This window comes from Lepidochelys kempii, chromosome 2 (assembly GCF_965140285.1).
Source record: "Lepidochelys kempii isolate rLepKem1 chromosome 2, rLepKem1.hap1, whole genome shotgun sequence".
Taxonomy (NCBI): Eukaryota; Metazoa; Chordata; order Testudines; family Cheloniidae; genus Lepidochelys; species Lepidochelys kempii.
Genome location: NC_136381.1, coordinates 153,874,362 through 153,892,812, shown reverse-complemented (window position 1 = coordinate 153,892,812; position 18,451 = coordinate 153,874,362). Strand labels below are relative to the sequence as shown.

The 18,451-nt window shown below is 41.7% G+C and overlaps 1 protein-coding gene across 2 annotated transcripts in view; it reads right to left on the bottom strand.

The window, feature by feature from the left end:
* Positions 1 to 18,451, bottom strand: part of GABBR2 (gamma-aminobutyric acid type B receptor subunit 2) — an 842,671-nt gene that overhangs the window by 177,293 nt on the left and 646,927 nt on the right. The gene's annotated exons all lie outside the window — the stretch shown is intronic.

Below are 18,451 nucleotides of genomic sequence, written 5' to 3'. Positions count from 1 at the left end.
AACCAGACTCAACGAGAAACTGCAGAACTGGAATTAATTTGCAAACTGGACACCATCAAATTAGGCCTGAATAAAGACTGGGAGTGGATGGGTGACGACAAAAACTAATTTCCCCCTACTGTTACTCACACCTTCTTGTCAACTCTTTGAAATGGGCCACCCTGATTACATTGGCCTCATTACCACTACAAAGTGATTTTTCCTCCCTTGGTATTCTACTGTTGAGAATAGCCCACTTCCACTTTAATTGAATTGTCTCGTTAGCACTGACCCCCCACTTGGTCAGTCAACTCCCATCTTTTCATGTACTGTGTATTGTGACAGGGTCAGGCCAGATGGCTACAGGAGAGTGTTCGAAGAAAGATATATTAGTCCCAGAGTAAGCAGATCCCTTTAGCCTGGGTAAGGTAATAGGGGCAGTTCCACAACAAGCAGGAACTTGCTGGAACCAATTAAGGCAGGCAGGCTAAGTAGGACACCTGGAACCAATTAAGAAGAAACTGCTAGAATCAATTAGGACAGGCTGGCTAATCAGCCTTAGTTTAAAAAGGAGCTCACTTCAGTTTGTGGTGTGTGTGCAAGGAGCTGGGAGCAAGAGGCACTAGGAGCGGAGAGTGAAAAGGTGCACTGCTGGAGGACTGAAGTGTACAAGCATTATCAGACACCAGGAGAAAGGTCCTGTGGTGAGGATAAAGAAGGTTTTGGGAGGAGGCCATGGGGAAGTAGCCCAGGGAGTTGTAGCGGTCACGCAGCTGTTCCAGGAGGCACTCTAGACAGCTACAGTCCACAGGGCCCTGGGCTGGAACCCGGAGTAGAGGGCGGGCCCAGGTTCCCCCCCAAACCTCCCAGCTCCTGATCAGACACAGGAGGAGTTGACCTGGATTGTGGGGTCCACCAGAGGGGAAGATCTCTGGGCTGTTGCCCGACCCAGATGGTGGATCAGCATCAGAATTGTTCTCCTTCCTTTTCCCCATGCTGGTCAGTGATGAGGTTATCTGAGTAAAACAGCAGATTTGAGCCACAAAAGTGGCCAAACTGAGGGCTGCCATGAATCTGTGAGGCGAGCATATCTGCCAATAAGTGCAGGATCCACCAAGGTAGAGGAGAAACTTTGTCACAGTATATATAGCTGCCTACTGTATTTTACACTCCGTGCATCTGATGAAGTGTGTTTTAGCCCATGAAAGCTTATGCCAAAATAAATGTGTTAGTCTCTAAGGTGCCACAAGTACCCCTCATTGTTTTTGCTGATACAGACTAACAAGGCTACCACTCTGAAACCTTTATCCTATTTGTATACTTGTTGATATTTCTTTCTGAAAATCTGAGCATAGAGCTCAAACTTACTTATTAGAATAGCCACTATTGGCTGGATGTGCATAATTCCTATTAAACCTGTCTAAGACTAGCAACTACTGTAGTATTTGTAGCCAGCAAGAGGTGATCTGATCCATATAGAAAGCAACATATTAGTCAGACATTAAATGAACCCAGCATTGAAATACCATGCAGAGCAGCACTCTCTCTGCATTGCACCAGTTGGCCACCTCCATCCTGCTGTTCTCAATCTATATAAATTGTTGTTATTGTCATGTGTTGTTTCTCCCAAAGACATCTTACCCTCAGTACATAAACATTAGACAAATTTAGTTTCATGTCCTTTAAAGTCCTATTAGATCTATTTCTTCTAAGGAAGCTTCTTTATCTGTTAACTCAGATAGCATCTTGCTAGTAAACACATTTCAATGATCAAGTTCATTTGAGATTCTACTTCTTAGGCTTTTCTTATAAGTATGAAGTCTGGAATAGCTTTTCAGTGTTAAAATATTTGGAATTTTATTTTTTCATTCCAATTCTCAAAATTTTAATGCAATTAACCAACACAATCACACAGATGAAGTATACCTGTGTATGGAAGTTTTAGAAATGGTATCAGCTTTTAGGAACCAGTGGCTATTGTTCCATATTGTTAATGAGAATATTAAATTTTCATCTATGAAAATTAAAACTAGAATGGATATTCTTTGGAGAATTATATAATGCCTGACTCCTAAAAACATTTCCAGACTGATTAATATGATTATTCCTCTTTATGATGAGAGATTTAATATTCAAAATAACCCAAGCATATGTTCTTTATTCTAAAGCAGCCGGTTTCATTTTTAGTGAAACACGTAATAGCAAATCAGAAGAGAATAGCATCTGTTATAATTGCCTTCATGGGATTCGTAGATCATATCTGGAAAACTGTCCCTTAAGGACACCTTCTAGTTGTTCGTGCAAATCAGGGTAATGATTAAACTAATTCTTCCATCAGGACTAGTCATTTCTGGATTAAACTAGCCATTAGTTGATATTTCTGCCTTATTTTGAGAGAGAGAGAGAGTTATTTTTAAATAATGAAATACAGCTTAGAGGATGTATGGGGCAATGTTTTAATTTGTATAAATACTGTGTGCTGCTACTACTACTACTGTATTGTGAATATGACCTTGGTATTTTTCTCCAGGGGAGTAATGTAAACAAGTTTTGAAGAACACATGCTAGTATTCTGGTTCAAAACCTAAGAACAACATTTTCAAAATATTATTGAAATCTGTGCATGACTGTGCATATGCAAAAGGAGTCATTATGCACACAGTTTAAATGAATGACACTAGCATGGCGAAATCTGTTGCATGAATAAATGGGAAGACAAAGATAACTGGGCAGTCCAGGGCCATGGCCATGTATTTAAATTCATAAATTAATTTCCATGCTTAAAATGACAAAGAGATATGTATGAATCAAGGATAGCACCTTACAAAATAGGCTAGGTTCATGGACTAAAAACTGACCAAACGACAATAGGCAGATGGTGATGCTAAAGTGTAATATATCAAATTAGGGAGAGGTATCTACTTGGATCAATGTTAGGATCAGTTTTACTTAAGAAGATTAAGGGTGAAATTCACCCTTTTTGCACAGGGCCAGCACCAGGCTTCTGCACAACATAAATCCCATTTCAATTCTCAAAACAGTGCCTAAATGGACTGCATGTGATGCACAGGCCTTGGGCTGGCCCTGCTCTTAAAGGGTGAGTTTCATGTTCTATAAATACTAAGAATATCAGTTCCATAAACCAAACACTTGTAGACTAGGATTTTCAAATTGCCTAAGGAAGTTAGGCATTTGATCTGGGTAATTACTTCCCTTAGGACCTTTTTAAAATTCCATCCATAAGGAATATAGGCCATTCTTCAGGCCATGAGCCAACCATAAACTGCTATGTGTTAGGAAGAAACTTCCCTTATAGGCATGTTACTGCCTAATTTTTTAAATTGGGTTTTACACCTTCCTCTGAACCATCTGGTACTGTCTGAGACAGGAAACTGGGATGGATGAAATACTCCTATGTTCCTAATATCTTTATTATTTATCTGGAAGAAGAATTAAACCACACATTAATTAAATATGCAGATGACACATTGTGAGGTGTTTCTAATCTCAGAGAAGATGGAGAAGTAATTCAAAGAAATTTAGGATAGAAGTATGGGAAGGAAATGTGAGCTCACGTCAATATGACACTGGCAGACCAGGTACCAACTCATGGCAAAGTCCGAGGCCAATTCACTTGTGTATTAGTAAAGATGAAAGTGATTATGAAAATGTATTTGGTGTTTAAACTTCATAGAAAACTAATGGGATGTAAATGGTCTCAAGTTGCAGTGGGGGAGGTTTAAGTTGGATATTAGGAAAAACTTTTTCACTAGGAGGGTGGTGAAACACTGGAATGCGTTACGTAGGGAGGTGGTAGAATCTTCTTCCTTAGAAGTTTAAGGTCAGGTTTGACAAAGCCCTGGCTGGGATGATTTAATTGGGGATTGGTCCTGCTTTGAGCAGGGGGTTGGACTAGATGACCTCCTGAGGTCCCTTCCAACCCTGATATTCTATGACTCTATGCATTCTTTTCACTTATCCTGTTGTAATGTAGTGGCAAACATTTATTCTGTATATACCCCTGTAACAAAATAACCCATCAAAAGAAAAAGACGACTTATGCAATGCAAATGAAGATCTTTGAGAGGAAAACACTAATTTCAAAGCAAGCGGTCATTGTGTTGATGATCAGAGATCAAAGACTCTAAATGTGGTCCTCTCCCTCTGCTAATCAAAGAAAGAGCCCACTTCGGTGGTGATCCCGTGAGCTTGTTTTCTATAAGAAAAAGCTGTAAGTATAGATTCAGGGAAAGATTTTGCATCTCTGGACTGTTTGGATTCTAACAGGGCAGAAAAACTGAATGAGAAGACAGTGCCCTGAGAGACTTGTGGGAAACTGGCAGATTAATGCATCTCTACTACCATTTTGAATTACAGACTGTGACTCACTTGTACATATATTTTACCTACTTTAACCTCTCAGTATTTCTGCTTTCTTTTTCTTAGCTAATAAACCTTTAGTTAGGTTACTATAGAATTGGCTACCAGCGTTGTCTTTGGTGTGAGATCTAGGATGCAACTTGACCTGGGTGAGTGACTGGTCTCTTGGGACTAGGAATAACCTGGAATATTTGTGTGTAAGTGACCATTTATCACATAGTCCATAGCCTAGGTGGCAAGATAGACAGTGATGTCTAAGGGGACTTTCTGTGACTCCACTGTAAGACTAATATAATATTTGGAAGTCCACATTTAGTACTGGGTTGGTGAAATCTAATTATAGAACATAGTATCAGTTTGGGGTGCCTGACCTGCTTCTCAACAGTCTGCCTTGAAGTAGGCACTCATGATCATGAGCCACTCCAGACACCATGACAATCAGGACATTTGAAATATAGATATTAATAGGAAGGAGATACATAGGAAACCCATAATACTGAAAAAGAACTTGTGGAGAAAGTGAACAAACAACATAAGCATCCACAATGAAATACGGCGTAATCTCTACCATTCTGCAATTTAAAACAGTTTATTGAGAGGCATCCCTTCACAGGCCAGATATATAGTATAGCATCTCAACATAGTCCTCATGAGCTCACACTATATAGTTCTTGCATTTCAGTACCAGAAGGATATTGAAAAAATAGAAGGAATTCAGATAACAGCAAGAACAGTGATCAAGAGGTTGAAATGGCTTATAAATTTAAATTAGAAGGAAATAATAATAGCATTGTTACATGATGAATACATGTGGCCGTGATACACACCTACTAATATTTGAAAGGAATAAAACCAAGAAAGGAAATGAGTTGCTTAGATGAGGATAAGCAGTATAACTATAAAAGTTATGCAATGAATGTAAGTGAAGAAAAATTTAGGCAAGTACGAAAAGTTTCCTGAGAAGTGAGATCTGTTAGTCTCTGGAACAGGCTCGTAAGAGAATTGATTACTTGCGGCATTTTAAATGAGATTGGACAGATAATTTAAATAAAAAATAGAGTAAGAGACAATCTTGCTTTGCAAAGAGATTAAAATTTAAAACAAGCCAACAACAAATAAGTTCTAAACCAAAAGTACCAGAACTTGCAAGTTACAGTCCCCCATTCCACCACCTGTCAATCTGCATTGTTATTATTCACCCAAAGTACACTCCCTGAATGTACTTCCTCAGTCTGGGTGGAGAAAAATAAAACCAAAGTGTCTGAAGGCCTGCTCCTGGCTGCTTCTCTCCCTGCTGGGGTTGGGGGAAGGACCCCTCATGGAAGGGGGAAAGGTAGCCCCTATGTTAGGTTACTTGTTGGTGGCAGGCTCCAGAGTGCTGTTTTCCCTCACAGCAGAAACAATCTTTATAAGGGGATTTGGGTACTTTGTGTCAAGCTCTGCTCTAGGTGCTGGTGAAAGTGAAGATATTGGGAACAGTCAGATTTAGGTCATGGGAGCAAGCTTTGGAGCCTCTGTGGCACTCTTGTAGTAACAGCAGAATTTCAGAATGTTTAAGTAGGGAGAAGAAACATTTGCTAGTGAGAGAATTCTGGGTTCTTTGACTGATCTGCCATACATTGTCTCATTCCCTCCTATGGCAGAAGAAACTGAGGCCAAATGGTTCACCTATCTTAGTAACAGATTCCCTTGAATTGTAGACATTACTATTAATTTATATTATAGTAGCATCCAATATGTACTAGGTGTTGTACAAACAAATGGGAAGACACAATCCATGTCTCAAATAGCCCAACACACACAGAAGAAAAGGACTCAATATACAAGTAAAGTGATGAGTGGTGTTTGATATACACCCTGTTTTAGGATGTGTACCCACTACACTATGCATACATTACACACAAAATAAATGTTAAGAGAACATTATTAAGGTTGCAAAGTCAAGCACTCAAAAGTTAGGAAATGTCAGTATTAAGGTTGCATGAGTAACTTTAATACAGCCCCCTTGTGCATATGCATGATCCCATACCATTACATGATCACATTATTTATATATATAATTACATATACAATTTATATATAATTACATGATCACATACCATTTTTAATGGAGCCTCTTCCTCATTCAGTGCACTAGAAGGGTAATGTTCATTTAATGAGCAGCTATTCAATATTTTGTAATATCCTTATTGTTCAATGTCGGACCATAGACCTTATTTCCTGAACAATATTCAAACCCTGCTATGAAGACAGAAAAGTCTCTCAGGATATTACTAATACTATGAGACTTATTATTATGATATCCAAGTGTTTCACAAACATTAATTTATCATCACAAAACCCCTGTGCAGTGAGGGTGGCATTATCCCCATCTTACAGATGGGGAGCTGAGGCACAGAGAGATTAAGGTCAAAAGTATCCACTAATTTTGGATGCCCAATTGAGACATCGAGGACCAGATTTTTCAAAGTCTTTAGCATTATATTGCATTTCACATAGTCAAGCACAGCTCCCATTGACTTCAATTACAGCTGTGAACACTCAGCACTTCTGAAAATCAGGCCCCAGGGTCTCAAGTCAGGCACTCAGAAAATGAGGAACACACAATTATTGACTGGATTTGAAAATGTTTGATTTAAAGGATTTGACCAGCATCACATAGGACCTCTGTGAACATAAGAATGGCCATACAGGGTCAGACCAAAGGTCCATGCAGCCCAGTATCCTGTCTTCCAACAGTGGCCAATGCCAGGTGCCCCAGAGGAAGTGAACCTAACAGCTAATGAGCAAGTGATCTCTCTCCTGCCATCCATCTCCACCCTCGGACAAACAGAGGCTAGGGACATCATTCCTTACCCATCCTGGCTAATAGCCATTAATGGACTTAACCTCCATGAATTTATCCAGTTCTCTTTTAAACCCTGTTATAGTCCTAGCCTTCACAACCTCCTCAGGCAAGGAATTCCACAGGTTGACTGTGTGCTGTGTGAAGAACTACTTCCTTTTATTTGTTTTAAACCTGCTGCCCATTAATTTCATTTGGTGGCCCCTCATTCTTATATTATGGGAACAAGTAAAGAAACTTCCTTATTCACTTTCTCCACACCACTCATGATTTTATATACCTCTATCATATCCCCCCCTTAGTCTCCTCTTTTCCAAGCTGAAAAGTCCTAACCTCTTTAATCTCTCCTCATATGGGACCCAGGCCAAACCCCTAATCCTTTTAGTTGCCATTCTCTGAACCTTTTCTAATGCCAGTATATCCTTTTTGAGATGAGGGACCACATCCGTATGCAGTATTCAAGATGTGGGCGTTCCATGGATTTATATAAGGGCAATAAGATATTCTCCATCTTATTCTCTATCCCTTTTTTAATGATTCCTAACATCCTGTTCGCTTTTTTGACTGCTGCTGCACACTGCGTGGACGTCTTCAGAGAACTATCCACAACGACACCAAGATCTTCCTCCTGATTAGTTGTAGCTAATTTAGCCCCCATCATATTGTATGTATAGTTGGGGTTATATTTTTCCAATGTGCATTACTTTACATTTATCCACATTAAATTTCATTTGACATTTTGTTGCCCAATCACTTAGTTTTGTGAGATCTTTTTGAAGTTCTTCACAGTCTGCTTTGGTCTTAACTATCTTGAGCAGTTTAGTATCATCTGCAAACTTTGCCACCTCACTGTTTACCCCTTTCTCCAGATCGTTTATGAATAAGTTGAATAGGATTGGTCCCAGGACTGACCCTTGGGGAACACCACTAGTTACCCCTCTACATTCTGAAAATTTACCATTTATTCCTACCCTTTGTTCCCTGTCTTTTAACCAGTTCTCAGTCCATGAAAGGATCTTCCCTCTTATCCCAGGACACCTTAATTTACGTAAGAGCCTTTGGTGAGGGACCTTGTCAAAGGCTTTCTGGAAATCTAAGTACACTATGTCTATTGGATCCCCCTTGTCCATATGTTTGTTAACCCCCGCAAAGAACTCTAATAGATTAGTAAGACATGATCTCTCTTTACAGAAACCATGCTGACTTTTGCGCAACAATTTATGTTCTTCTGTGTGTCTGACAATTTTATTCTTTACTATTGTTTCAACTAATTTGCCCGGTACTGACGTTAGACTTACCGGTCTGTAATTGCTGGGATCACCTCTAGAGCCCTTTTTAAATATTGGTGTTACATTAACTATCTTCCAGTCATTGGGTACAGAAGCTGATTTAAAGGACAGGTTACAGATCATAGTTAATAGTTCCGCAATTTCACATTTGAGTTCTTTCAGAACTCTTGGGTGAATGCCATCTGGTCCCGGTGACTTGTTGCTGTTAAGTTTATCAATTAATTACAAAACCTCCTCTAATGACACTTCAGTCTGTGACAATTCCTCAAATTTGTCACCTACAAAAGATGGCTCAGGTTTGGGAATCTCCCTAACATCTTCAGCCATGGAGACTGAAGCAAAGAATTTATTGAGTTTCTTCGCAATGACTTGGTCTTCTTTAAGTGCTCCTTTTGTATCTCGATCGTCCAGCGGCCCCACTGGTTGTTTAGCAGGCTTCCTGCTTCTGATGTACTTACAAAACATTTTGTTATTACCTTTTGAGTTTTTGGCTAGCTGCTGTTCAAACTCCTTTTTGGCTTTTCTTATTACATTTTTACACTTAATTTGGCAGTGTTTATGCTCTTTTCTATTTACCTCACTAGGATTTGACTTCCACTTTTTAAAAGATGCCTTTTTATGCCTCTTTTACATGGTCACTAAGCCACGGTGGCTCTTTTTTAATTCTTTTACTGTGTTTTTTAATTTGGGGTATACATTTAAGTTGGGCCTCTATTATGAGTCTTTGAAAAGTGTCCATGCAGCTCGCAGGGATTTCACTCTAGTCACTGTACCTTTTAATTTCTGTTTAACTAACCTCCTCATTTTTGTATGGTTCTCCTTTCTGAAATTAAATGCCAGTGTTGGGCTAACACTGTGGCAGACACAGGGATATTATCCAATTCTCCAGGGCAGCAGTTAATTGTTTTAACCATAAGACCCCTTTTCTCTTCCTGCAATCCCCTGCCTCATTCATTGTATGTTTTCCAGCACCTGCAAGGAACCTGGGAGGGACCCTACAAAATCTGCGGGTTCAAATCAAGTCTCTTGAGGACATCCACAGCTGGGATGGGTCATCAGTCCTTTGTTCAAAGCTTCAGTGTAGCAAAGTTCCTCTAGAGGTAAGAAGCAGGATTGAAGACAAGATGGAGGAGCTGCAGCAGCTTTTTATAGTCTCTTGCCATGTGGTTTCTTTCTTTCTTTCTTTGTTCCAAAGACAAGCTGTCCACCACATGGCCTGGAAAAACCTCAGAGTTCTGTCCATAGGCATGTCGCTGCATACCTTGCTGAGTCACAAGGCGTGTCTGCCTTCTCTCAGTGGGTCACTTGTATAGCTGATGGTCCTTAACAGGCCATCAAGCAGGCTAGGCAGAGCTTGTCTGGAGTTTTATCCAGAAGCATAGCATAAGTTTTTGGAATACAGACAGTGTAGAGTCAAGACTTATATCTTTAAATACAAAAATGATACATGCAAACAGATAGCATAATCCTAACCAGCAAACCATAACCTCCTCTTAGACACCTTATTTGACCCCCTTTATACAAGATTTGGTGCCACTACAGGACCGTGGTTGCAACAATGTTCTATATGGTCCCAGTTCAAGTCAATAACGTCACACCTGCCTCACCTAATCACTCCACAAGGTAATTAGTATCTCAAAAGGGCTTCTTCCCAACAACTGACCATGAAGGGGGAAGCTTGCAAAGGGGGGCTGGAAATTCCCGGCAGTGAGAATTGCCTTCAAGAAAGATGCTCCCTCACTTTCAGATCTCCAAAGATGGTTCCTGTCTCCAGTTCTACCACCATTGGGATCTTACTGGTTGAAGGGAAGGGACTCAGCAGTCCATCAGACCATCCATCTTTGACAAGTCCACAAAGCTGTAGCAACTGACCACTAGCTGGACTGAGAGTTGTCTCTCTTTCAAGGTCAATTACAATTAGAGGTGGGAAAAATTTTTCAGACAAATAACTTATTCAACACAAAATATTTTGGTTGACCCAAAATGATTTGAGAACTTGACACAAATAGTTCTGGCCATTTACAGAACAGACTGAAAAAGAAAAGGAGGAAAAAGGTGGTGATGGTGGTGTGCTACTGTGACCCCTTCACCTCTCCTCCCCACCATCCCCTTCATACCGTTAGCCCAGGAGCTAGGGAACTCACTTGGGATGTGGGAGATCCAGGCTTAAATCTCTGCTCTGGAGCAGACCCAATCCAGATTTTTTGAATTAAAAAAAAAAATTCAGTTTCAGTTTGACCCAAACAAAATTTTGTTTTCAAGTTTTCAGAACTGGTATCAAATCAAAAAAATAATTATACACCCTATTCTAATTACAGTGTGAAAGGAGTTATAAAGAATATGACCAGAGGGAATGAGACAGAGTTCACCAGGTCCTGGGATACAGATCCTAGAGGGTGGGATTAGGAAATGCTCCTTGGCAAATGAATGGGGACAGAATGGAAGAGAAAAGAAAGCTCCCTCTAGGAAAATATGAAGTCTCTTATATTCACAGTTACTAAGCCTAGTATATGTAGTTAGCTCAGCTTTTCAGAAGATAAGATGTTATGCAAAACCAACTTTTGTTTTAAAATGTTCTCTATTTTTAGGATTTTTTAATTAGACCATTTAATTAGACTGTAGTTTTGCAAAATTTCACACAGACCATCCCAAAGAGAGGAAACACACCTCAGAGGGGAGGTGTGGGATTTTCTCTCATAAGGTGTGGTGCAGTCAAGGCTGGGGGCAGGCATATTCATGGGAAATGCCCAAGGACCATGGAGAAGAACTGAATTACGGGGAGAAGGTAACAGTGTCACAATCTATCATGTCTTAAATGTGTCACTAGTCCAGAACTGGCACTAGTTCCACTATGGGTGGGAAGGACTGAGGACAGCAAATGGCAAAAATTCCATATTTGTGGGACAGCAAATTTTAAATGATCGTCTTTGTGAAGCTGCTCGGGGGGTTGGAATGTTAGAATTAATACAGGTAGAGCAGATTAATGGACAGAGTGCAGGTGAATGGTCAAAGTTTGGTTAATCTGCAATTGATCACCTGGATATCAGCTCCAGAAATGTTGCATATTGTTCAGCACTGGCGGAACAGTCTTATCCTCACTGCTGAGGGAAGGGCTCTAACGAGAGGCAGAGCCTCAAGTGAATTATGATGCCCTCCAAGTCAGCAATGAGGATGAAATCACTGTTCTATTGCTCAGTGTCAATAACAATCTTTAAAACAGTGATTCTGAAAAAAAACCTGACAAGAATATTTGTGAAAAAAATCTGATTTACAGCACATCGGGAATAGGCTCCGTCTGCAGAAGCCATCTGTCTGTACACTTCATCGCTGTTTTCTATAGGAGACAGGCTGTCATCTGAAGGGTTTATTTCTGCTGTTTATTCTGTTCTTTCATTTATCTTGGGGTTCTCATTTGAAAATAAATGAAGTAGTTTGTATATTTCTTCATCACAAGAAGTCATTTTTGAAGGCTAAAACATGAATAAAAAAATGTAGGAAAGGGATTAAGTTTCGGTGAAAATACAGGCGCCGATGGAGTCAGATGACTGTGAATGATATCAACAGGCTTTACGCAAAACGCTTTAGGGACACCAAATCTAACGGGCAAGTTTGAATGCGCTAATATAATGAGTACATGTATTTGAAAAAACAAGCAAGTTGTTTGCTGTATTGTCAATATGTCTAACTGACCTTTGTATATGGCTCTTTTTACATTAAGGTTAGTGGTGTGTTGTTATGATCACATTCATAGAAACACATTTATATACTCTTGGATGTCTAAGTATGTGTGTCTATATAATGGAGTTCTACCAATGACTAATATAAACCACTATATTAAGACAAAGATGGATTAAAGGCAGATCCTTCAAAAAACAGACTTGGACCCAGTGCTAGGAGGGGATCCAGAGTCAGGTAAAAATGAAATCTGCAGAGTCCAGAAGGGCCCACTTTCCAATATATTCTGCAGCTGCTTCGCACCTTACAAACTGCAGCAATAAGTGAGCAGTAGCAAGGCTGACTACTGCCACATAGCTGACTGCAGCAGTGGCACTGATGTTTCTACCAGGGGAGAGTAGCATACTGCACTTCACTGCTGCAGATTCAGCAGGGCACTCCCCAGGCATATGCCCTTCCTACAAGGTGTGGCGTATGGTGCTTCCTGCCCTGCCTGCTTTCTCAGTGTGGGCATAAGAGAGAGAGAACCCTAATGGCCCAAACACAGAGTTCACTTCTGGAAGCCCCCACCCTGCAGGGCTCCTACCCCCTCTACAGAGGGGAGAAAGACAGGAATCCCATCCAAAAGGAGGAGAAAATGGAAGCTCCCTCCCCCTCATCTCTCTGCTATAAGGGACAAAGAAGTGTGAGGGTGAATGAGGAAGGGGGAGAGAAAGATCAGAAAGGAGGAAAGAGAGCAATCTAGGAAGAGGGAGACTAGACGAGTGAAGTCTACAGAACAGGCCACAGAAATTATGGGAATGTAGAGGGGAATTAGAAAGAATACGGTGAGTGAAAGAGAAAATGGGGAGGAAGAAAGGAAGGTGAAAGAGGAGCCTGGAAGGAGAGTCTACAAAGGAGAGAGAATTTTGACATAAGTAAGAGAGAAGGTGTGATAAATGAAGGGGGGGGGGTTGGGGTAGCTCCCTTTTATGGACACCCATCCAGCCAGTTAGCTATAAAATTCCTCTTAGCAGCTGTTCTCTACTTGCTTTACCTGTAAAGGGTTAACAAGCCCACAGGTAAAAGGAAAGGAGTGGGCACCTGACCAAAAGAACCAATGGGAAGGCTAGAACTTTTTAAAATGGGGGAAAAAACACTTCCCTTGTCTGTGTTGTGGTTCTCTGGGAAAGAGGGGAACAGGGGGCAGTTATGTTGTGAGATGCTTTAAGCCAGATATGAAAAACCATTAGATCATACCTAAAGATTGCTTATCTAAAACTCCAGAAATGTAAGTAAATTAGGGAATGTCTAGGAAGACATAATTAGGGTTATTTCTTTTATTGGTTTGTGGACTTGTCACTGCTAACCCCAGATGCTTTTATTTTGCTTGTAACCTTTAAATTGAACCTTAAGAGAGCTATCTTTATGCTTAATTTTTGTAATTGTTTCTTTTAAGATCTAGCAAAAAGCCTAAGTTCCAAATGTATTTCCTTTCTTTTGGGGTTTAATAAAATTTACCTCTTAAAAGAACAGAATTGGATTTTTGTGTCCCTAAGAGGTTTGTGCATATGTTGTTTAATTAGCTGGTAGCAACAGCTGATTTCCTTTGTTTTCTTTCTCAGCTCTTTCCCAGAGTGGGCATGAAAGGGCTTGAGGGTACCCCACAGGAAGGAATTCTGAATTGAGCCTTCCTGGGTCCAAAGGGTGGCTTTTTTGCACTTGGGTGGTGGCAGCATCTAGCCATCCAAGGTCAGAGAGAAACTGTGACTTTGGAAGTTTAATACCAGCGTGGAGTGGCCAGTATTAATTTTTAGAATCCTTGCGGGCCCCCATCTTCTGCACTTCAAGTGCAAGAGTGGGAAATCAGCCTTGACAGAAGGAAATCAGAATAAAGAAAAAAATGCTGACTGAGGGAAAAATAGTGAGCTTGAGAGAGAGAAAAAATTACAAAAGAAAAAAGTGTTTTGAAGAGGAAGGAGAAATGAAGAATATTCTTAAAATAATAAATAAACAGATGGAAATGATGCAGAAAATGTTGATATAAAGATACATGTACAGAAAAAGAGAAAAATGAAGAAACAAAAAGAAAAGGGGAAGAAGAAATACATTGGATACAGAGGGGCTGACTTGACTTGAATGGGAATTGTCTCAGGCCAATTGTATTTCCCTTTAAAAAACTGGCTGCTAAAATATTATACAAAGTGTTCCTAGTTGTTTAATTTTGTAAATCAGGAAACACCAGAGGATGTGGCTGTGCAGGAGGAATGGAGTTTGGAGGAGCTGGTTGTGGCTGCGAGATGTGCAGGGACACTGGGCTTCTGTGCCCCATAGGGAGAGACAGTGTTGGCAACTCATAAAATATATATATATATATATAAAATTTGCTTTGCCAATGACATGATTGTGGTTGGGACTACAGCTCATTTGGCAATGGGTTGAGAAGCTCCAGCCCTCTAGAAAATTTGAGCCCTCTGACTGGGTGCCAGCTCCACTTGCCACCCTCTCCTGAATAACCCATCAGAGCTGTTGCAGCACAGCTCTCTCCCCAACTTCCCCTTCCCCTCGCCAGGGCAATCTGAAGCCATTCTCACAAGAGGGGGTGGGGGAAGAGGGAGCCAAAGAGCTCTGTAGGTCAGGGAAGCTCTGCTCCCCTCTTCTTCTGAGCAAAGGGGACAGGGCAGTTCCTTCCTCTTCCCCTTCCCGCCTTGCAGCACCTGGCCTGGCAAGGGGCAGAGGGGGTGTGAAAAGCCCCTGGAGCTGCCCCCCACCCTGGAATGGGGAGAGGGGAGCCTGCTGCAGCTCTCCCAGGCCTGGAAGAGGGGGATGAGAAACCTCCAGAGACAAAGGGAGGAAGAGGGCTGAACTGAGAGGCAATGAACTCATTATTGCCAATCCCAAGAGATTAAAAATAATCAGAATGGCCCCAAAATAATGTGATTAAGACAGATTATACTGTGGTTTTGAAGTCTGTCATTGATTTTTGAACTCTACCTGCCCAACCCCAGTGCTGTGTGTGTGTGACAATTAATGTTCCTCACTCTCCCAAATGTACTGGGTAAGGTGATTTCCACCCCGCTGCAGGAGCTCTCACTTCCACATCTGCCCATCCCCTACCCAGCAATTAATCCTGCTCCCTTTCTGTCATCAGTTCTGTCCTCACCCAGCCCTCCCATTGTTCCCCACCCAGCCGTCTCAGTCCCATTAGCCCCTTCCCAATAAGTTCAGTCCCCCCAACCCACTTGTCCCCATCCCCTTCAGTTCAGGCCCCCACAGCCTCCATCAGTACAGCCCGCCAGCCGCCACTTCATTAAGTTCACCCACTTGTCCCCACTCCCATCAGTTCAGTCACCCCAACTCCCACTCAGGTATCATCAGAAACAAAGCTCCTCACAGATCAGGACACACCAAGTAAAAGCAGTACCAAACCCTCCCACAACAATAGATGCAAAACCTGCAGTCATATCACCACTGCTATGATGATCAATACCTCCCACAGCCTTTTAAGATCCATTGGTCCTACACATGTCTATCTCATCCAGTGCATCAAGCGCTCCAACCGTAACTATGTGGGTGAAACTAGACAATCACTATGCTCTTGCATGAACTCACACAGAAAACAGGTTTCAGAGTAACAGCCGTGTTAGTCTGTATTCGCAAAAAGAAAAGGAGTACTTGTGGCACCTTAGAGACTAACCAATTTATTAGAGCATAAGCACGAGTTTCTACAAGCCATTACCCTCTGATCCCACTGAGAGTTACCAAAAGCAACTACAGCATTTGCTCAAGAAACTTCCTGAAAAAGCACAAGATCAAATCCGCACAGACACACCCCTGGAACCCCGACCTGGGATATTCTATCTATTACCCAAGATCCATAAACCTGGAAATCCTGGGCGCCCCATCATCTCAGGCATTGGCACCCTGACAGCAGGATTGTCTGGCTATGTAGACTCCCTCCTCAGGCCCTACGCTACCAGCACTCCCAGCTACCTTCGAGACACCACTGACTTCCTGAGGAAACTTCAATCCATCGGTGATCTTCCTGATAACACCATCCTGGCCACTATGGATGTAGAAGCCCTCTACACCAACATTCCACACAAAGATGGACTACAAGCCATCAGGAACACTATCCCCGATAATGTCACGGCTAACCTGGTGGCTGAACTTTGTGACTTTGTCCTTACCCATAACTACTTCACATTTGGGGACAATGTATACCTTCAGATCAGCGGCACTGCTATGGGTACCCGCATGGCCCCACAGTATGCCAACATTTTTATGGCTGATTTAGAACAACGCTTCCTCAGCTCTCGTCCCCTAAAGCCCCTACTCTACTTGCGCTATATTGATGACATCTTCATCATCTGGACCCATGGAAAAGAAGCCCTTGAGGAATTCCACCATGATTTCAACAATTTCCATCCCACCACCAACCTCAGCCTGGTCCAGTCCACACAAGAGATCCACTTCCTGAACACTACAGTGCTAATAAACAATGGTCACATAAACACCACCCTATACCGGAAACCTACTGACCGCTATTCCTACCTGCATGCCTCCAGCTTTCACCCTGACCACACCACACGATCCATCGTCTACAGCCAAGCTCTGCGATACAACCGCATTTGCTCCAACCCCTCAGACAGAGACAAACACCTACAAGATCTCTGTCAAGCTTTCTTACAACTACAATACCCACCTGCAGAAGTAAAGAAACAGATTGATAGAGCCAGAAGAGTTCCCAGAAGTTACCTACTACAGGACAGGCCTAACAAAGAAAATAACAGAACGCCACTAGCCGTCACCTTTAGCCCCCAACTAAAACCCCTCCAACGCATTATTAAGGATCTACAACCTATCCTAAAGAATGACCCAACACTCTCACAAATCTTGGGAGACAGGCCAGTCCTTGCCTACAGACAGCCCCGCAACTTGAAGCAAATACTCACCAACAACCACATACCACACAACAGAACCACTAACCCAGGAACTTATCCTTGCAACAAAGCCCGTTGCCAATTGTGCCCACATATCTATTCAGGGGACACCATCACAGGGCCTAATAACATCAGCCACACTATCAGAGGCTCGTTCACCTGCACATCCACCAATGTGATATATGCCATCATGTGCCAGCAATGCCCCTCTGCCATGTACATTGGTCAAACTGGACTGTCTCTACGTAAAAGAATAAATGGACACAAATCAGATGTCAAGAATTATAACATTCATAAACCAGTCGGAGAACACTTCAATCTCTCTGGTCACGCAATCACAGACATGAAGGTCGCTATCTTAAAACAAAAAAACTTCAAATCCAGACTCCAGCGAGAAACTGCTGAATTGGAATTCATTTGCAAATTGGATACTATTAATTTAGGCTTAAATAGAGACTTGGAGTGGCTAAGTCATTATGCAGGGTAGCCTGTTTCCTCTTGTTTTTTCCTACCCCCCACCCCCCCGATGTTCTGGTTTAACTTGGATTTAAACTTGAAAAGTGGTCAGTTTGGATGAGCTATTACCAGCAGGAGAGTGAGTTTGTGTGTGTATGGGGGTGGGGGGGATGTGAGAAAACCTGGATTTGTGCAGGAAATAGCCCAACTTGATTGTCATGCACATTGTGTAAAGAGTTGTCACTTTGGATGGGCTATCACCAGCAGGAGAGTGAATTTGTGTGGGGGGGTGGAGGGTGAGAAAACCTGGATTTGTGCTGGAAATGGCCCACCTGATGATCACTTTAGATAAGCTATTACCAGCAGGACAGTGGGGTGGGAGGAGGTATTGTTTCATATTCTCTGTGTATATATAAAGTCTGCTGCAGTTTCCACGATATGCATCTGATGAAGTGAGCTGTAGCTCACGAAAGCTTATGCTCAAATAAATTGGTTAGTCTCTAAGGTGCCACAAGTACTCCTTTTCTTTTTGCGAATCCTCTATGTGTAAGCTCCAAAATGATTAAAACTTGACTAAATCAACTTATCTTTCTAGTTAACAAGCCTGTTCTTTAAGGTGTTTTAGGGGAGTGGATGCTTCAGGGTGTTGCTAATGCACTACCAAGCTTTCACTTATAGGCCACCAGTTTGAAACCAGCCATCTATATGAGATGAATTTGATGGGTTGCGGTTCGATGCTACAGGCTCACCATCATGCTTTGCAATGTCTGGACTAGGGCCCAGGTATTTAGGCACCTAACTCCTATTAAAATCAAGCAGCTGGTGACCATCTTATCCTGAGAAACATTGTTATTATTTGCAAAAAGAAAAGGAGTACTTGTGGCACCTTAGAGACTAACCAATTT